The sequence below is a fragment of the Giraffa tippelskirchi genome, chromosome 5 (assembly GCF_054371585.1).
Source record: "Giraffa tippelskirchi isolate mGirTip1 chromosome 5, T2T-mGirTip1v1.2.pri, whole genome shotgun sequence".
NCBI lineage: Eukaryota > Metazoa > Chordata > Mammalia > Artiodactyla > Giraffidae > Giraffa > Giraffa tippelskirchi.
This window is the reverse complement of record NC_137279.1, coordinates 111,460,894-111,484,786: the sequence shown is the minus strand read 5'-3', so window position 1 is coordinate 111,484,786 and position 23,893 is coordinate 111,460,894. Positions and strand designations below refer to the sequence as shown.

The 23,893-nt window shown below is 37.0% G+C and overlaps 1 long non-coding RNA gene across 1 annotated transcript; it reads right to left on the bottom strand.

Moving 5' to 3' along the window:
• Positions 1–6,234: 6,234 nt before the first annotated feature.
• Positions 6,235–22,899, bottom strand: LOC145507018 (uncharacterized). The gene is made up of 2 exons (XR_014054505.1): positions 22,725–22,899; positions 6,235–7,806 (listed from the first exon to the last, which is right to left on the bottom strand). It is a non-coding gene; the product is annotated as an uncharacterized LOC145507018 (long non-coding RNA).
• Positions 22,900–23,893: the final 994 nt, after the last annotated feature.

The window sequence follows — 23,893 nt, the reverse complement described above, 5'->3', positions numbered from 1 at the left end:
GTTGCCTTTTGATATTGTGTTATATGAACTCTTTGTATGTTGGAAGATTAATCTTTTGTCCGTTACACTGCTTACAAATATTTTCTCCTATTCTGCAGGTTGTTTTTCATTGTCTATTGTTTCCTTATCTTAAATTTTTTTTGTTTCCATCTCTCTAGGAGCAGACAGATCTAAAAAAGGTGTTGCTGCAATTTATGTGAAAGAGTGTCCTGCATATGTTCTCCTCTAGTTTATAGTTTCTTGTCTTACATTTAGGTATTTAATCCATTTTGAGTTGATTTTAGTGTGTGGTGTTTGAAAATGTTCTAATCTCATTATTTTACATGTATCTTTTCAGTTTTTCCAGTACCAATTATTGAAGAGGCTATTTTTTTTACATTGTATGGTCTTGCCTCTTTTGTTGTAATTAATTAACCATAGATGTGTGGGTTTATTTGTGGGCTTTCTCTCCTGTTCCACTGATGTATATTTCTGTTTTTGTGCCAGTATCATACTGTTTTGATAACTTCAGCTTTGCAGGACAGCCTGAAGACAGGAAAACCGATTCCTCCAGGAAAACCGATTCCTCCAGCTGTTTTCTTTCTTATAATTGGTTTGGCTATTTGGATTCTGTGGCATTTCCATGTAATTTAAAAAAAAGTTTTTTTCAGTTCTGTGAAAAATGCTGTTGGTAATTTGGTAAGGATTGCATTGAATTTGTAGATTACTTTGGGTAATATAGTAATTTTAACAATATTCATTCTTTCAATCCAAGAACATGGCATTTCTTTTTTTTTAATTTATTTATCTATTTCTTACTTTACAATATTGTATTGGTTTTGTCATACATTGACATGAATCAGCCATAGGTGTACATGTGTTCCCCTTCCCAAAGCTCCTTCCCACCTCCCTCCCCATCCCACCCCTCTGGGTCAACCCAGTGCATCAGCCCCGAGCACCCTGTACCATGCATCAAACCTGGACTGGCGATCTGTTTCACGTATGATAATATACATGCTTCAGTGCCATTCTCCCATATCATCCCGCCCTCACCCTCTCCCATAGAGTCCAAAATACAGTTCTATACATCTGGGTCTCTTTTGCTGTCTCGCATACAGGGTTATCTTTACCGATTTACTAAATTCCATATATATGCGTTAATATACTGTATTGGTGTTTTTCTTTCTGGCTTACTTCACTCTGTATAATGGGCTCCAGTTTCATTCACCCCATTAGAACTGATTAGAATGTATTCTTTTTAATGGCTGAGTAATATTCCATTGTGTATATGTACCACAGCTTCCTTATCCATCCGTCTGCTGATGGACATCTAGGTTGCTTCCATGTCCTGGCTATTGTAAACAGTGCTGCGATGAACATTGGGGTACACGCGACTCTTTCAATTCTGGTTTCCTCGGTGTGTATGCCCAGCAGTCGGATTGCTGGGTCATATGGCAGTTCTAGTCCCAGTTTTTTAAGGAATCTCCACACTGTTCTCCATAGTGGCTGTACTAGTTTGCATTCCCACCAACAGTGTAAGAGGGTTCCCTTTTCTCCACACCCTCTCCAGCATTTATTGCTTGTAGACTTTTGGATAGCAGCCATTCTGACTAGCGTGAAATGGTACCTCATTGTGGTTTTGATTTGCATTTCTCTAATAATGAGTGATATTGAGCATCTTTTCTTGTGTTTGTTAGCCATCTGTATGTCTTCTTTGGAGAAATGTCTGTTTCGTTCTTTGGCCCATTTTTTGATTGGGTCGTTTATTTTTCTGGATTCAGCTGCAGGAGTTGCTTCTATATTTTTGAGATTAATTGTTTGTCTGTTGCTTCGTTTGCTGTTACTTTCTCCCATTCTGAAGGCTGTCTTTTCACCTTGCTTATAGTTTCCTTTGTTGTGCAAAAGCTCTTAATTTTAATTAGGTCCCATTTGTTTATTTTTGCTTTTATTTCCAATATTCTGGGAGGTGGGTCATGGAGGATCCTGCTGTGGTTTACGAAGGAGAGTGTTTTGTCTATGTTTTCCTCTAGGAGTTTTATAGTTTCTGATCTTATGTTTAGATCTTTAATCCATTTTGAGTTTGTGTAGGGTGTTAGAAAGTGTTCTAGTTTCATTCTTTTACAAGTGGTTGACCAGTTTTCCCAGCACCACTTGTTAAAGAGATTGTCTTTTCTCCATTGTATATTCTTGCCTCCTTTGTCAAAGATAAGGTGTCTGTAGGTGTGTGGATTTATCTCTGGGCTTTCTATTTTGTTCCATTGATCTATATTTCTGTCTTTGTGCCATTACCATACTGTCTTGATGATTGTGGCTTTGTAGTAGAGCCTGAAGTCAGGCAGGTTGATTCCTCCAGTCCCATTCTTCTTTCTCAAGATTGCTTTGGCTATTTCAGGTTTTTCGTATTTCCATACAAATTGTTAAATGATTCTTTCAATCCAAGAACATGGTATTTCTTTACATCTCCTTGTGCAATTTTTTATTTCTTTCATCAGTTTTTGGAATACAAGTCTTTTGTTTCCTCATATAAGTTTATTCCTAGGTTTTTTTTTCTTTTGATGAGCTGGTAATGGGATAATTTCCTTGATTTCCCTTTCTATCATTCATTGCTGGTGTTTAGAAATGTAACAGATTTCTATATATTAATTTTGTATCCAACAACTTTACCAATTTCATTGAAGAGCTGTATTAGTTTTCTGTTGGTGTCTCTAGGATTTTCTATGTATTGAGTTATATTATCTGCAAACATTAACAATATTGCTTCATTTCCAACTAGAATTCCTTTTCTTTGTCTTCCCTGATTGTCATGGGTAGGATTTCCAAAACAAAACTATGTTGAATTAAATTGGCAAGAGTGGACATTCTTGTATTGTTAATGATCTTAAAGGAAATGCTTTCAACTTTCATCACAGAATATGAAGTTAGCTGTGAGTTTTTCATATATGGTCTTTATTATATTGAGGTGTGTTCCCTCTATTCCCATTTTCTGGAATGTTTCTATCATAAATGGGTGTTAAGCTCAGTTCAGTAGCTCAGTCGTGTCCGACTCTTTGCGACCCCATGAATTGCAGCATGCCAGGCCTCCCTGTCCACCACCAACTCCCGGAGTCTACCCAAACCCATGTCCATGGAGTTGGTGATGCCATCCAACCATCTCATCCTCTGTCGTCCCCTTCTCCTCCTGCCCTCAATCCTACCCAGCATTAGGGTCTTTTCCAATGAGCCAACTCTTTGCATGAGGTGGCCAAAGTATTGGAGTTTCATCTTCAACATCAGTCCTTCCAATGAACACCCAGGATTAATCTCTTTTAGGATGGATTGATTGGATCTCCTTGCAGTCCAAGGGACTCTCAAGAGTCTTCTCCAACACCACAGTTCAAAAGCATCAATTCTGCGGCGCTCAGCTTTCTTCACTGTCCAACTCTCATATCCATACATGACCACTGGAAAGACCATAGCCTTGACTAGACGGACTTTTGTTGGCAAAGTAATGTCTCTGCTTTTGAATATGCTATCTAGGTTGGCCATAACCTTCCTTCCAAGGAGTAAGCGTCTTTTAATTTCATGGTGGCAGTCACCATCAGCAGTGATTTTGGAGCCCCCCAAAATAAAGTCTGACACTGTTTCCACTGTTTCCCCATCTATTTCTCATGAAGTGATGGGTGTTGGGATTTCTCAAAAGCTTTTTCTGCATCTAGTGAGATGATCATGATTTTCATCCTTCAGTTTGTTAATGTGATGTATCGTATTGATTGATTTGTGGAGATAGGAAATCCTTGCTTCCCTGAGCTAAATCCCACTTGATCATGAGGTATAATCCTTTTAATGTTTGTTGGAATCAGTTTGCTAGTATTTTGTTGAGGGTTTTTGCATCTATGTTCACCAGTGATATGACCTACAATTTTCTTTTTTGTGCTATCTTTATCTGTTTCTGGTATCAGGGTGATGGTCCATCCTCTGATTTTTTGGAAGCATTTCAGAAGGACAGATGTTAACTCTTCTCTAAATGGTTGACAGGATTTGCCTGTGAAGCTATTTGGTTATGGACTTCTATTTGTTGGGAGTTTTAATATCACAGTTTCAATTTCAGTACTTGTGATTGGTCTGTTCATATTTTCTCTTTCTTCCTGGTTCAGTCTTGGAAGCTTGTACTTTTCTAAGAATCTGTCCATTTCCTCTATATTTTACTAGCATATAGTTGCTTGTATTACTCTATTATGATCCTTTGTATTTCTGTGGTGTCTACTGTAACTTCTCCTTTTTCCTTTCTAATTTTGTTGATTTGTGCTCTCTTTTTTTTTTTCTTTATGAATCTGGCTAAAGGTTTATCGATTTTGTTTATGTCTTCAAAGAACTGGCTTTTAGTTTTATTAATATTTTCTATTATTTTTGTCATCTATTTCATTTATTTCTGCTCTGATCTTTATGATTTCTTTCCTTTTACTGACTTTGGGTTTTGCTTGTTCTTCTTTATTTGCTTTAGGTGTACATTTAGGTTGTTTATTTGAGCTTTTTCTCAGTTCCTGAGGTAAGTTTGGATTCTTATAAAATTCCCTCCTAGAGCTACTTTCGCTGCATCCCAATAGGCTTTGGATCGCTGTGTTTTTTTTTTCATCTGTCTCTAGGTATTTTTCAAATTTCATCTTTGATTTCTTCAGTGATACAATGGTTGTTTAGTAGCATAGGTTTTAGCTTCCCATATTTGTGTTTTTGAGCTTTTTTTCCCTTATATTTGACTTCTAATCTCATAGTTTTGTGGTCAGAAAAGATGCTTAAGTGATATTTCAATTTTCTTAAATTTACCAAGTCTTGCTTTGTGGCTGAGCATGTGATCTATCTAGAGAATGTTCCATTTGCGCTTGATAAGAATGTGTATTCTGCTGCTTTTAGATGGAACACTTTGTAGGTATCAATTAAGTCCATCTGGACTGATGTGATATTTAATATGTAGTGTCCTTTTTCTCTTGCAACAGTCTTTAAAGTCTGTTTTGTCTGATATGAATATTGTACTCCAGATTTGATTTTCATTTGCATAGAATATCTTTTTCCATTCCTTCACTTTCAACCTGTATGTGTCTCCAGATGTAAAATGAGTGTTCTGTAAACAGCTAATATTCGAGTTTTGTTTTTGTATACATTTAGCCAGAATATGTCTTCGTTCAAGCATTCAATACATTTACATAATGAATTTTCAATATGTATAATCTTACCACCATTTTGTTCATTGTTTTGGATTGTTTTAGAAAGTCTTTTTCCTTCGTTCCCTCTTCTGATTTGATACTTTCAGTGTTATATTTGGATTCCTTTTTCTTTATGTGTATACATCTATTATAGATTTTTGGTTTGAAGTTACCATCAGGCTTTGATATAGCAGTCTAAATAAATACATGATTGTTTTAAGTTGATGATCTCTTAATTTCAAATGTATTTTTTCAAATATCCTGCATTTGTACTCTCCACCTCTCATGCTTACTAGTTTTGATATCATATTTGTGTGTGGATGATTTCCTAACTTTACTGTATGTTTCCCTTTGTCATTTCATAGTCTTCTTGTTTCTAGTTGTGGCTCTTTCTTTTCTGCCTAGAGAAGTTCTTTTACCTTTGGTTTGGGGGTTGCTGAATTCTTCTAGCTTTTGCTTATCTGTAAAAATTTTTATCTTTCTGTAAAATATGAATGAGAACCTTGCTGGATAGAGTATTCTTGCTCACAGATGTCTTGCTTTCATAACTTTAAATATATCATGCCACTCCTTTCTTACCTGTATAGTTTTTGCTGAAAAATCAGCTGATAACTTTATGGGTATTCCTTTGCATGTTATTTGTTGCCTTTCCCTTGTTGCTTTTAATACTTTCTCTCTGTCTTTAATTTTTGTCAGTTTGATTAATACGTGTCTTGGCACGTTATTCCTTGGGTTAATTTTTCCTGGTACTCTGCACTTTCTAGACTTGGCTTACTGCTTTCTTTCCCATGTTAGGGAAGTTTTTAGCTCTTATTTATTCAAATACTTCTTGCTTTCTTCTGGGACCACTATAATTCAAATGTTGTTGCATTTAAACTTGGCCCAGAGGTCTCTTAAACTCTCACTTTCATTCTTTTTTCTTTCTTCTGTTCCATGGCAGTGATTTCCCCATTCTGCCTTTCAGTTTACTTATCTCTTTTTCTGCCTCATTTATTCTGCTATTGATTCCTTCCAGTGTATTTTTCATTTTAGTCATTTTATTCTTCAACTCTGTTTGGTTATTCTTTATATTTTCTAATTTTTGGTTAAAATTCCTTGCAACTTCTTGCACTGTGCACCCATCCTTTTTCCAAGATCTTGGATCATCTTTATGATTCTACCAGTCTTTCCCTGGTAGATTGCCTAGCTCCTCTTCACTTAGTTGTTCTTCTGGGATTTTATCTTGTTTCTTCATCTGGATCATGTTCTTCCACACTCTCATTTTGTCTAATTTCTGTGTTTGTAGATTTGGTTCTTCAGGCTACTAGGTTGTAGTTTTCCTGCTAATGGTGTCTGCCCTTCTGGTGAATGAGGCTGGTCTAGAGGCCTGTGCAGGCCTCCTATTTGGAAGAGCTGATGCCTACCCACTAGTTGGTAGAGCTGGGTCTTGGCCCAGATGGGCAAGGCTATGTTAAGGTGTGTGTTTAGAGGTGGGTGTGTAAGCTCAGGAATTTTTTTTTTTTTTTTTTTTTGGCTGTGCCCTACAGCATGCAGGGTTTTATTTGCTCAACCAGGGACTGAAACTGTCCCATGCAGTGAAATGTGGGGTGTTAACAAATCAACCACCAGGGAAGTCCCTCAGGATGTCTACTGATGGGTGGGACTGTGTTCCCAGCTTGTTGATTGTTTGGCCTGAGGCATCCCATTATTGGAGCCTGCAGGTTTTTGGGTAGGACCAGGTGTTGGTGCTGATGAAAGCAAGATGTTTGTCTCCACAAGAGTTGAAGTAGCTGACTACTTGAAATCTCCATCAGTGTCCACGTCATAAGGGCGAGCCACAGCCATACGATACATCCCCAGGAAACTCCTATGAAGTCAATGCCTTTGCCCTGAGTCCTGGTACATGTGAGACCTTGTATGTGTCCTCCAAGAATGAAGTTTATGCTTCCCCCCTCCACTCCTGCTGGAGAAGGCAATGGTAACCCACTCCAGCATTCTTGCCTGGAAAATCCCATGGACGGAGGAGCCTGGTAGGCTGCAGTCCATTGGGTTGCTACGAGTTGGACACGACTGAGTGACTTCACTTTCACTTTTCACTTTCATGCATTGGATAAGGAAATGGCAACCCACTCCAGAGTTCTTGCCTGGAGAATCCCAGGGACCGCAGAGCCTGGTGGGCTGCCGTCTATGGGGTCGCACAGAGTCGAACACGACTGAAGCGACTTAGCAGCAGCAGCAGCAGCCTCCACCCCTGCAGTCAGATGGAGCTTCTGCAGTCAAGCCCTACTGGCCTTCAAAGCCAAATTCTTGGGGGCTTCTTCCCCTGATGTCAGACTCTGGGGCTGAGATGTCTGATGGGGCTCAGACCTCTTACTCCTATGGGAGAATTTTCATGATTTAACTATTCTCCAGTTTGTAGATCAGCCACACAGGGGATATGGGATCTTGACTGTATCACGAATATGCCCCTCTTACCATCTTGTGGTTCTTATTTATATTCTAGGATGCAGAATATATTTTTTGGCAGGTTCTATTCTTTTTGTTGATGATGGTTCAGCAGTTAACAGTGGTTCTGTGTGCTTATGAGAGGAAGTGAGACCAAAGCCCTTCTATTTGCAACTTGGTTTTGATCTCTCTTCAACTGGACTTCTAAACACTTGTAATAATCAATCTGAAAATAAAATTAAGAGAAAATTTCAATTTACAATAGCATCAAGATGAATATAATACTTAGGAATAAATTTAACAAAAGAATTACAAAACTTAGACTCTGAAAACTTCAAAATATTGTACAAAGAATTTAAAAACTAAATAAATGAAAAAACATTCCCATTTTCATGGATTGAGACTTAATATTTTAAAGATGGAAATGCCCCTCAAACAGATTGGTAGATTCATCATAATTCCTATAGAATTTCAGCTGAGTTCTTTTTACTAACTGATAAGCCAACTCTAAAATTCATAAGGAATTTCAGGCCATTGTTGAATTTTTCAACAATCCTGAAAAAGAAGAATAAAATAGGAGAATTTGCTTTTTCTCATTTTAGAACTTACTACAAAGCAACAGTAATCAAGACAATGTTGTAGTAGAACAAGGACATATCTAGATTAAAATGTAACTGAAGTGAGAGTCCTGAAATAACCCCACACATCTAAAGACAACAGATTTTTAACAAAGATACCAAGATCATTCATTGGGGGGAAAAATGCTTTTGTAAATAAATTGTAGTAGGCAACTGGATAGCCACATGCAAAAGAATAAAGTGGAATTATTACCTAATATCATATACAAAAATTAACTCAAAATGGGCAAACACCTAAATGTAAGAGTAAAAACTGTTAGACTCTTAGAGGAAAACATAGGAGTAAGACTTTGATATCTTGGAATTGGTGACAGATTCTTACAAATGCCACCAACAGCTGTACAATAATACTTAGAAATTTCAATATCTCATATATATTAGAAAATCCAGACAGAAGATAAGTTAAAAAACAAAACATAGAGGACTTGAGCAATACAACAAACCAGCTAGATCTAAGAGACATGGACAACACATATTATGCAATAACAATGGAATATATATTCTTCTCAAGTATATGGTATATTTCAACCAAGTATAGACCAAATGTTAGGCCATAAATTGTTTCTATTGATTCACGAATTTGTGGTAATTTAACAACACACTCTTCTAAAAAAGATAGGTCAAAGACATAATCACAAGAGTAATTAGAAAGAATTAGAGATGAATGAAAACAAAATACAAGCTACCCAAATTTGTGTGACATAGTAAAAGCAGTCCTAAGGGGAAATTTTATAGCCATAAATAATTATACTAGTGACAAATATCTCAAAACAACAACCTAACATCACAATTTAAGGAAATTTTCTTTTAGAATTTTTTTGGAATTTTTCTTTTAGAAAAAGAAGAACAAATGAGACAAAGCTGCAGGAAAAAAAGAAATAATAAAGATTAGGTCAGAGATAAACATAAGAGAGAGTAGAAAAATAAGAGATAATAAACAAAACCCAAATTAGTTCTTTAAAATTACAACAACAACAAAGAAAGGACAAATGTTTAGGTAGATGGACTGAAAAAAAATCTCAAATTATTAAGTTAGAAATGAAACTAGGGACAATTATTACTGATTCTCCAGAAATAAAAAGAATCATAACAGAAGATTATGGGCAATCACATGGCAATAAATATGATAACCTAAATGTAATATTCAAATTTCTAAAAACATAAAATCTACCCAAACTGAGTCATGAAGAAATAGAAAATTTAAACACATTGATAAGTAGTTTGGAGATTAAGTCAGTTATCAAAAACATCCTTACAAGAAAAATCCTCGACTTGATGGCTTCACAGGTGATATCCACCAAACATTTAAAGACTTAATAATCACAGTGATTCCAAAAATTTGGTGAGAATATTCTTTAATTTTACAAGATCATCATTACAGTGATACTAAAGCCAGAGAAAAGCACTATCAGAAAACTACTCACCAATGGCCATTGTAAACACTGATGCAACAATTCTCAACAAAATACTCACAAACCAAATTCAGCTACATATTTAAAAGATTACATGGCATAAGAAAATTAAGCTTATTCCTAGGACATAAGGATGGTTCAACACACAAATATCAATGAATGTAATACAATACATTAACAGAATGAAGGGAAAAAGCACGATCATCTCATTGATGCAAAAAATAATCCGACAGAATTGAACACACACATTCATACTGAAACACTCAACAAACTAGGAGTAGAAATAAACTACCTTAACATAATAAAAGCCATAAATAATAAATTCACAAAAAATATACTAAATGTTGAAACACTAACATCTTTTCACCTAAGATTGAAACAAATCAAGGATAACCACTTTTGCCAGTTCTATTCAACACCATACTGGATGTTCTAGCCAGAACAATAAATAAATAAATAAATTTAAAGTATGTATATTGGAAAGGAAAAATTAAAATTATGTTTGCACACATTGTAATCTAATATATAGAAAATAGAAAATCCTAAAGATATCCAAAAAAAACCCATTGTAATTGATAAATTAATTCAGCAAAGGAGAATACAAACCTACACACAAAAATAAGTTGCATTTCTATTCAGTAACAATGAACAATCTGACAATTACAAAACCATTTCATTTGAAATGACATTAATTTAATAAAATACTTAAGAATAATTAGCCAATGAATTAGCCAATGAATTATTAGCCAATAATTAGTACAATGAAAATTACAAAATACTGCTGAAAGAAATTAAAGGAAACATCAATAAATAGAAACATATCCTATGTTCAATAATTGGAAGACTTACTATTGTTAAAATGTCAGTACTGTCCAAAATGATCTACAGACTCAAAGTAGTCACTATCAAAACTCCAATGACATTTTTTTTCCAGAAATCAAAAAACTCATCTGAAAATTGATATGAAATCTCAAGGAACCACAAATAGCTAAATGAACCCTGAAAAGTAAGAACACTGGACTGCTCCCATTACCTGAATTCAAAACTTACTACAAACTTACAATAATGAAAAGAGTGTTGCATTGGCACAAGGAGATACAGACTCACAGAAAAAAAGAGTCCAGAAATAGACCAGCATAAAAATAGTCAAGTGATTTTCAACAAGGATACCAAGACCATTCAATCAAGAAAAGAAAATATTTTCAACAAACAGTACTGAGACACTGAGTATCCACAATGCAAACAAATGAAGTCAGACCCTTACCTATCACCATATATAAAAATTAACTCAAAACAGATCCATGACTGATCTAAATGAGAGACTTAAATCATAAAATTCTTAGAAGAAAACACTAGAAAACAACTTCATGGTATTGACTTTGGCAACGATTTTTGGCATATGATACCAAAGGCACAGGTATCAAAAGAAACAACAGAAAATCCAACATCCATTCATAATAAAAACTCTCATCAAAGTTGGTATAGAGGGAATATATCTCAACATAATACAGGCAAATTATGACAAAACCAAAGCTCACATCATATTCAATTGTGAAAAGCTGGAAACCTTCCTCTAAAGTCAGGGACAAGATAAGGATGCCCACTCTTCCCACTTTTATTCAACATAGTTTTGGAAGCCCTAGCCACAGCATTCAGACAAGAAAAAGAATAAAAAGTATGTAAATTGGCAGAAAGGAAGGAAAATTGTCACTGTTTGCAGATAATATGGTATTATATATTGAAAACCTTTAAGTCTCCACCAAAAAACTACTAGAACAAATAAATGAATTCAGTAAAGTTTCAGGATACAAGATTAATATACAGAAATCTGTTGTTTTTCTATACATTAATAATGAACCTGAAGAAGGAGAAAGCAAGAAAACAAGCCATTTAAAATCTCATCAAAAAGAATAAAATGCCTAGGAACAAATTTAACCAAGGAGGTGACAGATTTATATTCTGAAAACTATAAAACAATGATGAAGCAATTTGAAAATGATACAAAAAAGTTGAACAATATTCCATGCTTTTATATTGGAAGAATTAAAATTGTTAAAATGACCACACTAATCAAAGCGATCTATTGATTTAATGCAAATTCAGTCAAAACACCCATGAAATTTCTCACAGAACTAGAATAATTCTAAAATTTATATGGAACCATGAAAGACCCCAGTCTGCCAAAGAAATCTTGAGAAAAAGAACAAAGCTGGAGGTATCACCCTCCCAGACTTAAGACTATACTACAAAGCTACAGTAATTAAAACAGCATGGTAATGGTACACACACAAAAAACCAGATAGATCAATGAAACAGAATAGAAACCTCAGAAATAAACCCGCTCACTTATTAGCAATTAATATAGGACAAAAGTGGCAAGAATATACAATGGAGAAAAGACAGTTTCTTTAATAAGTGGTTCTGGGGAAAGTGGACACTAACATGTAAAAGAAAAAAATTAGAACATTTTCTTATACCATATACAAAAGTAAACTCAAAATGGATTAAAGACCTAAATATAAGGCTGGAAATCACAAAGTTCTTAGAAGAAAACACAGGCAGAATACCATTTGAAATAAACTGCAGCAATATTTTATTTTGGGATCTGGCTCCTGAGGCAAAAGAAAACAACAACAACAACAAAAATTAGACTTAATTAAAACTGAAAGCTTTTCACAACAACAACAAAAATAACCATCAATAAAACAAAAAGACAACTTACACAAAATATATTGTATAGATCAAAATATATTGTTTAGATCATATAACTCAATATCAAAGAAACAATCAATCTAATTTAAAAAAAACTAGGCAAAGAGTTGAGTAGAAAATCTCCAAAGAAAACATACAGATAGCCAACAGGCACATAAAAACATGCCCGACATTACTACTCATCAAAGAAATGTGAATCAAAACAACAAAGAAGTATCACCTCACACTTGTCAGGATGGCTATAATCACTATGTCAACAAATAACAAATGTTGGTGAGGCTATGGAGAATGTGGAAAACTTTTTACACTGTTAGTGGAATTGTAAGTTGGTGTAACCACTATGAAAAATAGCACAGAAGTTCCTCAAGATACTAAACATAAAGCATACTTTATGTCCTCAAGATACTAAACATAAAAACATTATATGACCCAGCAATTCCACTCTGGGATATTTATCTGAAAAAAGATGAAAACAGTAATTTGAAAAGATACATGCACCCCCATATTCATAACAGCATTATTTACAAAATATGGAAGCAACCTAAATGTACAACAGATACACGTCTAAAGAAGATGTGTTTATATATATGTAACAGAATATTATTCAACTACGAAAACGAATAAAATTCTGCCATTTGCAACAACATGGATGGATCTGGAGGGTATTAAGCTTAATGAAATAGAGAAAGAGAAATGCTGTAATTTGTTCCAGATGTAGCTGTCAGGCTCCTCTGTCCATGGAATTCTCCAGACAAGAACACTGGAGTGTGTAGCCATTCCCTTCTCCAGGCGATCTTCCTGATCCAGGGATCAAACCTTGGTCTCCCACATTGCAGGCAGATTCTTTACTGTCTGAGTCACCAGGGAAGCCCAACTCAAAGGACATGAATTTGAGCAAACTCTGGGAGATAGTGAAGGACAGAGGAGCCTGGCTTGCTGCAGTCCACGGGATCACACCGATTCAGATATGACTTAGCAACTGAACAACAACAACAGGTTAGTGTTATTGAGCACTTTCTCATGGTTTATTGAACACACCATGTATCTTCTTCTTAGAAATGTTTGTTCATTCCTTTTCTCATTTTTGAATGGAAAATTGGGCTTTTGTTAGTGAGTTTTAGGAGTTTTCTATATATCCTGGATATTAACCCCTTATCAGATATATGACTTCCAAGTGTTTTCTAATACTATGTGTGTTGCCTTTTTATGCCATTGGCAGTGTCTTCTAACATATCACTTTTTAGAATAATTTTTTTAAGAAGTGCAACTTGTCTATTTTTTTCTTTTGATACCTGTGCCTTTGCTATCACATTCTGGAAACTATTGCTAAAACCAATGCTTTAAAGGTTTTGTCCTGTTTTCTTCTAAGAATTTTATACTTTAGGTCCTACATTTATGTTCCTGATACTATAATTTTTGGATATAGTGTTAAGAGTCTAACTTTTTTCTTTTACATAGGGATACTCAGTTTTCCCAGAACCATTCATTGAAAAGACTAGCCTTTACCCATTATTGGATGGTCTTAGCACGTCAAAAATCATTTGACCACATATATAAGGATTTATTTCTGGGCTCTCTCTTCTACTCTATCAGCCTATGTAAGTCTGTCCTTATGCCAACACAACACATTTGGATTACTGCTACTTTGTAATAAATTTTGGAAACTCTGACTTTTTTATTTTTCATGATTGTTTTGGCCCTTCAGGGTCCCTTGAGATATCATATAATCTTTAGGATTTTCTTTTTCTGCAAAAAAACAACAACAACAAAGTCATTTGCGTTATGGTAGGGATTACACTGAATCTGTAGATCATTTTTGGTAGTATCAACAATTCAAATAATTCTTCCAATCCATCAATATAGGATGTTTCCATTTATTGACATTTCCTTTAATTTCTTTCACCAGTACTTTGTAGTTTTCAGTGTACAAGTCTTTCATCTCTTTTTGCTACATTAATTACTAAGTATTTTTTTGTTCTCTAAATTTTTTATTAGTAAACTTTAATTTTTAGAACAATTTCAGATATACAGAAAAATTAAGCAGATAGTACAGAGTTTCCATATCCCATCCTGTGTACTATATTTCCAAATTAATTACTAAGTATTTTTAAATTCAAATTCAAACTGCTTTTGTAATATCCTTTTTAGATTGTTCATTGTTAGTGTATAGAAATGCAACTGGGTTTTGGGTGTTGCTTAGCATCCTGTTCCTTTGCTGAATTAATTTATTAGTTCTGAGTTTCTGTGGAATGTTTAGGGTTATTTACATATACATTAAATCACATAATATGCAAAGCCATAATTTTACTTTCTTCTAATTTGGATACCTCTTATGTTTTTTTGTGTGTGTTTTTTTAATCTTGCCTAATTACTCTGGCTAGAACTTCCAGCACTGTCTTGAATAGATATGTTAAGAGGGCATCCTTGCCTTGGGGCTGAACTTAGAGGAAATGCTTCTCTTCTTTCACCAATGAGCATAAGGTTCACAGTGAATTTTTCATAAATGGCTTTCCCTGTGTTAAGGTAGCTTCCTTCTGGGCTTCCCAGGTGGTGCTAGTGGTAAAGAGCCCATCTGCCAATGCAGGAGACATAAGAGACTGGGGCTCGATCCCTGGGTTGGGAAGATCCCCTGGGGGAGGGCATGGCAACCCACTCCAGTATTCTTGCCTGAATACCCATGGACAGAGGTGCCTGGGGGGGTCACAAAGAGTTGGGCATGACTAAAGCAACTTAGCAAGCATGCACACAGCTTCCTTCTACTCCTAGTTTGTTGAGTGGTTTTATCATGAAAGGGTGTGGAATTTTGTTCTTTTCTTGCATCAAATGAGATGTTCACGTGGGATTTTTCCCTTTCAGCCTATCGATATGGTGTATTAACATTGATCAATTTTCGTATGTTGAACCATCCCTGCTTTCCAGGAGTAAATTCTACTTGCTTACAATGTCCAATCCTTTAAATATGTAGCCAAATTCTGTTTCTTAGTATTTTGTGGAGGATTTGTGTCAGTGTTCACAATGTATATTGGTCTAGTTTTCTTATAGAATTTGTCTTGGATATAAGGGGAATGGGGGCACAGAATAAGTCAGGAAGTGTACTCTTCTATTCAATTTTTTTTTTTGATAAATCTGAGAATTGCTGTTAGTTCTTCTTTAAGTGTTTGGTAGAATTCACCAGTGAAGCAAACCATCAGGTCTAGGGTTTTTCTTTGTTCGGAGATTTTTGATTACTGATTCAAGCTACTTAATACTTCTAGGTCTATTTAGATTTCTTATTTCTTCATGGTTTAGTCTTGGTAGATTGTGTGTTTCTATGAATTTGTCCATTTCTTTTCTTTTTAAAAAATTTTAATTGGACTTATTTGATTTACAATATTGTTAGTTTCAGGTGTACAGCAAAGTGAATCAGTCATACATATAAATATATGCACACCTTTTTTAAGGCCATTACAGAGTATTGAGTAGAGTTCCCTGAGTAAATGATGAACCTGGATATTTAACTGAGATTTCTACTCAAAGTGTTGAAGTAGGCTGGTTCCTCCTTATGGCTTATGGTAAAATATGAGGAAAGAGATAAAGTGAAGATGAGGTTGATAGGCAAAAAGTAGTCAGGACTTGATAATTTTGAATAGTCTCAGTTCATCCATAATTTAAAAAGCAAAAACAAAAAAAGCAAACATGCTTTGAGAGAACATTAAGAGTGTGGCTGAACAATTATTTGATAAAGAGGCTACATGTGTGCTATAGACTAAGTGTTTGTGTCATTCCAATTCATATGTTGACTTCACATGATATTTGGAGATACAGCCTTTAGGAGGTGATTAGGTGATGAGGATGGAACCTTCATAACGGGGTTGGTGTGCTAAAAAAGACACCCCAGAGACCCCCCCTTCATTTTTCTGCCATGTGAAAGTGAAAGTGTCAGTTGCTCAGTTGTGTCTGACTCTTTGCAACTCCAAGGACTGTAGCCCACCAGACTCCTCTGTCCATAGGATTCTCAAGAGTGGGTTGCCATTTCTTGCTATAGGGGATCTTCCCCACACAGGGTTCAAACTCTGGTCTTCTGTATTGTGGGCAGATTCTTTCCTGTCTGAGCTAACAGGGAAGCCATGTAAGGACACAGCAAAAAGACAATTATTAACTAGGAAAAGGGTCCTTGCGTGTGTATGTGCTAAGTCGCTTCAGTCATGTCCAACTCTTTGCGACCCTATGGAGTGTAGTCTATAAGGCTCCTCTGTCTATGGGATTCTCCAGGCAAGAATACTGGAGTGGGTTGCCATGCCCTTCTCCATGGGATCTTCCTGACCCAGGGATCACACCAATATCTCGCATAGTGTCCTGCATTGGCAGGCAGGTTCTTCACCACTAGTGCCACCTGGGAAGCCCAAAAAGGTCCTTGCTGCTGCTAAGGTGCTTCAGTCGTGCCCAACTCTGTGCGACCCCATAGACGGCAGCCCACCAGGCTCCTCTGTCCCTGGGATCTCCAGGCAAGAACACTGGAGTGGGTTGCAATTTCCTTCTCCAATGCATGAAAGTGAAAAGTGAAAGTGAAGTCTCTCAGTAGTATCCGACTCTTCATGACCCCATGGACTGCAGCCTACCAGGCTCCTCCGTCCATGGGACTTTCCAGGCAAGAGTACTGGAGTGGAGTGCCATCACCTTCAAAAAAGGTCCTTACCAGATACCAAAAAGGTCCTTACCAGATACCAAAAATGCTGGTGCTTTGATTTTGGATGTCCCAGCCTCCAAAATTGTGAGAAGTATTTATGGTATTTTTATAGCAGCCAAAATGAACTAAAAACACCAGTATTATACATGGAAGTCATTAGCTGTCTCAGCATAAGTCAGGAATAGAGATGGATTATACTCATTACTGCTAGCTTGGACTAAGAGGAGACAGAGATGGGACAAAATGAAGGCCGGCGATCAGATTTCTGGGATACTGCAGAATTGGATGGCAGAGTTGTATATCTGTGAACATGATTTATCCTTCAAGAAAATGGAAGAATGACTTTAAAGATAATTCAGAGATCAGTACAGGGCTGCCTGAAACTGCCACTGTTATATCATAGGGCACAGGTCCAGGTGCCAAGATTGTTTCTTCTTTGATTCCAAATGGCATAGCCACCTCCACAGTTTCAGCAGGCCAGATTGCTGCCCAGGGTTGTAAGGAGAAGCCTGACATCTAGGCGTCAGGCTAGACAACCTCCCCAATGTGCTTGGAAGACAGAGCACTGAACCAAACAGAATTATTCTCCAGTCTTAAAAAAAATCTAATGGACTGTTACTTGCTAGGTTTTCATCTCATCTGGAAGAAATGACTCCTGTCTTCTGATTTCTCCTTTTTAGAATATAAATGTCTATCCTATGTCTGTTCCACCATTACATTTTGGAAGCAGATCTTATCTGATTTCACAGGCTGACAGTTGGATAAGGACTTCGATTGAGTGAATCAGACTTTGACTCTTGCTAATCTGATTTAGATGGTATTTAGATAAGACTTGGGATTTAGAGTTGATGATGGAATAGTTAAGATGTTTGCCTGTTGTGATGTGGACACATGTATTTTGCATACGAGAACGTGAATTTCAGAGGTCTAGAAAGCAGACTGTTATGAGCTGGACTGTGTATCCTCAAACTTCATATGAGCTTCCCAGGTGGCAACAGTGGTAAAGAACTCGCCTGCCAGGGCAGGGGACATGAGACACAGATTCAATCTCTGGGTTGGAAAGATCCCCTGGAGAAGGACATGGCAACCCACTCCAGTATTCTTGCCTGGTGAAGCCCAGGGACAGAGAAGCCTGGTGGGTTGCAGTCCATAGGGTCGCAAAGAGTCAGACATAACTGAATTAACTTAGCAGGCAAATTTCGTATGAAATCCCAGTTCCCTGTTCCTCAAAACATGACTGTTGTTGTTATTCAGTCACTCAATTGTGTCTTGGAAAAGGAAATGGAAACCCACTCCAGTATTCTTGCCTGGAGAATCCCAAGGACAGAGGAGCCTGGCATGGGGTTGCCAAGAGTCAGACACGACTTAGTGACTAAACCACCAGTTGTGTCTGACTCTTTGCAACCCCATGGACTGCAGCACACCAGGCATCCCTGTCCTTCACTATTTCCCACAGTTTGGTCAAACTCATGCCCATTGAGTCACTGATGCCATCCAATCATCTAATCCTCTGTCATCCCCTTCTTCTCATACCCTCAAACTTTTCCAGCATCAGGGTCTTTTCTGAGGAACAGAATCTTTACAAGAGGTGGTCAAATTATTGGAGCTTCAGTTTCAGCATCAGTCCTTCCAGTGAATTTTCAGGGTTAATTTCCTTTAGGATTGACTGGTTTGATCTCCTTGCTGTCCAAGAGACTCTCAAGGTTTTCTCCAGCACCACAGTCTGAAAGCATCCATTATTCAGCGCTCAGTCTTCTTTTATGGTCCAATTCTCATATCCACACATGACTATTGGAAAAACCATAGCTATGACTATATGGACCTTTGTCAGCAAAGTGGTGTTGCTGCTTTTTAATACACTGTCTAGGTTTGTCATAGCTTTCCTTTCGAAGAGTAAGCATCTTTTAATTACATGGCTGCTGTCACCACCCAGTGATTTTGGAGCCCAAGAAATTTAAGTCTGTCACTGTTTCCATTTTTTCCCATGTATTTGCCATGAAGTGATAGGACCAGATGCCATGATCTTAGATTTTTGAATGTTGAGTTTTAAGCCAGCTTTTTCACTGTCCTCTTTCACTTTCATCAAGAGGCTCTTCAGTTCCTCTTCTCTTTCTGCCATTAGGGTATTGTCATCTGCATATCTGGGGTGGTTGTCATTTCTCTTGGTATTGTTGATTCCAGCTTGTGATACACCAGCCGGCATTTAGCATAATGTACTCTACATAGAAGTTAAATAAGCAGGCTGACAATATACAGCCTTGTTGTACATCTTTCCCAATTTTGAACCAGTTCACTGTTCCATGTTTTAACTGTTGCTTCTTGACCTGCATACAGGTTTCTCAGGAGGCAGGTAAGGTGGACTGGTATTTCCATCTCTTGAAGAATTTTCTACTTTGTTGTGAACCACACTGTCAAAGGCTTCAGTGTAGTCAATGAAGCAGAAGTAGATGTTGTTCTGGAATTCTTTTGCTTTTTCTATGATCCAACAGATGTTGGCAATTTGATCTCTGGTTCCTCTGCCTTTTCCAATTCCAGCTTGTACATCTGGAAGTTCTTGGTTCACATACTGTCAAAGCCTAGATTGAAGGATTTTGCGCATTACCTTGTTATCATGTGAAATAAGCACAGTTGTGTCATAGGTTGAACATTCCTTGGCATTGCCCTTCTTTGGAATTGGAATGTAAACTGACCTTTTCCAGTCCTGTGGCCACTGCTGAGTTTTCCAAATTTGCTGGCATGTTGACAGCAGCATTTTCACAGCATCATCTTTTAGGATTTGAAACAGCTTGGCTGGAATTCTGTCACCTCCACTAGCTTTGCTCATCATAATGCTTCCTAAGGCCCACTTGACTTCACACTCCAGGATGTCTGGCTCTAAGTGAGTGATCACACCATCATGGTTACCTGGATTATTAAGATGTTTTTTGCATAACTCTGTGTATTCTTGCCACCGCTCAATCTCTTCTGCTTCTATTATTACCTTACCATTTGTTTTATTGTACCCATCTTTGCATGAAATATTCCCTTGGTATCTCTAATTTTCTTGAAGAGACCTCTAGTCTTTGCCATTCTATTGTTTTGCTCTATTTCTTTGTTCACTTAAGAAGGCTTTCTTATCTCTCCTTGCTATTCTTTGGAGCTCTGCATTCAGTTGGGTATATCTTTCCCTTTCTCCTTTATGTTTTGCTTCTCTTCTTTTCTCAGCTATTTCTAAGGCCTCCTCAGACAATCAATTTGCCTTCTTGAATTTCTTTTCCTTGGGCATGGTTTTGGTCACTGCCTCCTATACAATGTTATGAAACTCCATCCATAGTTCTTCAGGCACTCTATCAGATCTAATCCCTTGAATCTGTTTGTCACTTCTACTGTATAATCATAATAAGGGATTTGATTTAGATACCTGAATGGCCTAGTGGTTTCCCTAGTTTCTTCTATTTAACTCTGAATTTTGCAATAAGGAGCTCATGATCTGACCCACAGTCAGCTCTTGGTTTTGTTTTTATTGTATACAGCTTCTCCATCTTCAGCGGCAAATATGCTGCTGCTGCTGCTAAGTCGCTTCAGTCGTGTCCGACTCTGTGCGACCCCATAGACGGTAGCCCACCAGGCTCCCCCATCCCTGGGATTCTCCAGGCAAGAACACTGGAGTGGGTTGCCATTGCCTTCTCCAATGCATGAAAGTGAAAAGTGAAAGTGAAGTTGCTCAGTCGTGTCCGACTCTTAGCGACCCCATGGACTGCAGCCTACCAGGCTCCTCCGTCCATGGGATTTTCCAGGCAAGAGTACTGGAGTGGGTTGCCATTGCCTTCTCCGGCAAAGAATATAATCAATCTGATTTCAGTATTGACCATCTGGTGACATCCAAGTGTAGAGTCATCTTTTGTGTTGTTTCAAGAGGGTTTTGCTATGACCAGTGTGTTCTCTTGGGAAAACTGTGCCCTGCTTCATTTTGTACTCCAAGGCCTAACTTGGCTCCAGCTATCTCTTGACTTCCCACCTTCACATTCCAATCCCCATGATGAAAAGGACATCTTTTTTTGGTGTTAGTTCTAGGTCTTGTTGGTCTTCATAGAACCGTTTTACTTCAGCTTCTTTGTCATTAGTGGTTGGGGCATAGACTTGGATTACTGTGATGCTGAATGACTGTAGATCACATTAATCAAAATGAGGCTGTTAGATTGCAACCTAATCTAATCTGAATGGTGTCCTTATAAGGAAATTTGGACACATTAAGAGACACCAGTGATGTAAATTCACAGAGACTATGGGTGAAGACATAGTAAGAAGGCAACTAACTAGAAGCTAAGGAGAGGACTCAGAAGAAATCAAACCTGCTGACATTTTGACCATGAAATTCCAGCCTCCAGAATTGTTAAGAAAATAAATTTGCTATTCAAGCCACCTAATCCGTGGCATTTTATTGTGAAAGTATTGGCAAAGTAATATAGACATGTGTGTCTCTATGTTATACCTCACACAAAATTTTAGTTATTTTGTTTTCTTACCAATTTACTCATAATGTTAACGTTCTCTATTCTATGGAAATTGGTTGCTTTAAAATTTCTTTCAGATTAAATCAATTTTGATAAATTACATATTCTTGAGAACTGTTGAAAATGTCAAACTTATTTCTATAAATTCATGCAAAGTATTATTACTTAAAATTTTTGCTTTTTCAATTATTTTTCCTGAACAGTTCTCATTTTGTACGTTTTAATATTTTTAAAAAGGTTAGCTAAAATTTTATATATTTTACCAATTTCTCCCCCCAGCATCAGCTAATTGTCTTATTTGTTCTGTTCTTCTATTTTCTTTGTCTTTTCTTAGTTGAAATAATAGTTCAGTATGATGAACTGATAACTGTATACACCTATCATACCACCTACTTCAAGATGGAGAATGTTTGCATCATCCCCAGTAAAAAAAAATTATATTAGTTTACTAGGATTGCCGTAACAAAATATCACAGACTAGGCAGCTTAAACAAATTTATTTTTTCATAGTCGTGGACACTTGCAGTGTGAGACCAACATGTTGGTAGGATTGGTTTCTCCTAAGACCTCCCTCTTTGGCTTGTGGATGGCCATATTCCCCGTGCCATCCTATGGCCTTCCCTCTGTATATGTCTTTGTTCTAATTTTTTCTTATAAAAATGTTAGTTATATTGGATTAGGCACACCCTAATGACATTATTTTAACTTAATTATCTACTTAAAGACATTCTACACATAGTCAGATTATCAGGTTCCAGGACTTCAGAGTTAAAAATAGAAATTTTGGAGGGACACAATCAATCTATAACAATCTCCTAAATCTCTTTCTAGTAAATTTTTCCCATAAGGATCACTTTCTGACTTCTATTTACCATAATTTCACCTGCTATTGTGCTTCAAATAAATAAAATTATACATATGCGGATGACACCACCCTTATGGCAGAAAGTGAAGAAGAACTAAAGAGCCTCTCGATGAAAGTGAAAGAGGAGTGAAAAAGTTGGCTTAAAGCTCAACGTTCAGAAAACTAAGATCATGGTATCTGGTCCCATCACTTCATGGGAAATAGATGGGGAAACAGTGGAAACAGTGTCAGACTTTATTTTTTTGGGCTCCAAAATCACTGCAGATGGTGATTGCAACCATGAAATTAAAAGACGCTTACTCCTTGGAAGGAAGGTTATGGCCAACCTAGATAGCATATTTAAAAGCAGAGACATTACCTTGCCAACAAAAGTCCGTCTAGTCAAGGCTATGGTTTTTCCAGTGGTCATGTATGGATGTGAGAGTTGGACGGTGAAGAAAGCTGAGCGCCGCAGAATTGATGCTTTTGAACTGTGGTGTTGGAGAAGACTCTTGAGAGTCCCTTGGACTGCAAGGAGATCCAATCAATCCATCCTAAAAGAGATCAATCCTGGGTGTTCATTGGAAGGTCTGACGTTGAAGCTGCAACTCCAATACTTTGGGCACCTCATGCGAAGGGTTGACTCATTGGAAAAGACCCTAATGCTGGGTAGGATTGGGGGTGGGAGGAGAAGGGGACGACAGAGGATGAGATGTTTGGATGGCATCACCAACTCGATGGACATGGGTTTGGGTAGACTCCGGGAGTTGGTGATGGACAGAGAGGCCTGGCGTGCTGCAATTCATGGGGTCGCAAAGAGTCACACGACTGAGCGACTGAACTGAACTGAACTGATACATATTTGTGTCTGTGTGTGGTTTTTCTCCATATAATGCTTTTGTGATTCATACATGTCATTGTACATATCTGTAGCTTATCTCTTTTTACTGCCAAGCAGTATGCCATTGCATAAATACACCCCAACTTATTTATCCATTTTCTTACTGATGGTCGTTAAGGTTATTGTCACACTTTAATTATTATTGATTGGTGGGAAGATCCTTGTTAGTTTTCTTGTGAACATGTTTTCATTTAAGAAATTCCTATGAATGGATTTTTCAGGGTCACTAAGTAGATTTACCTTTAGAAGAAACTACCAAAGCATTCTCCCAATTGGTTTACCAGCAAGACAAGCGGTCCAGTTTCTCATAGTCTTACCAAGATATGGAGTTGGCAGTCTTTTTTATTGTAACCATACTAGTGGGTCTATAGCAGTTGTGACATTTATTTCCATTACTTTGATGTGTGCATCCTTTTCTTATGTATTCATGTCCTTTATTTCATGAAGTATGTCTGTCCTTTGCACATTAAAAAAAAATTGAACATGCACTTTTTATGTTCTTTATATATTCTGCATACAAGTTCTTTGTAAATTGTTAATATTGTGAATATGTTCACCCAATCTGTGGTTTGCCTCTTCAAATTCTTAGTGGTTATTTATTTTTGGCTGTGTTGGGCCTTCATTGCAGTATGTGGGATCTTTTGTTG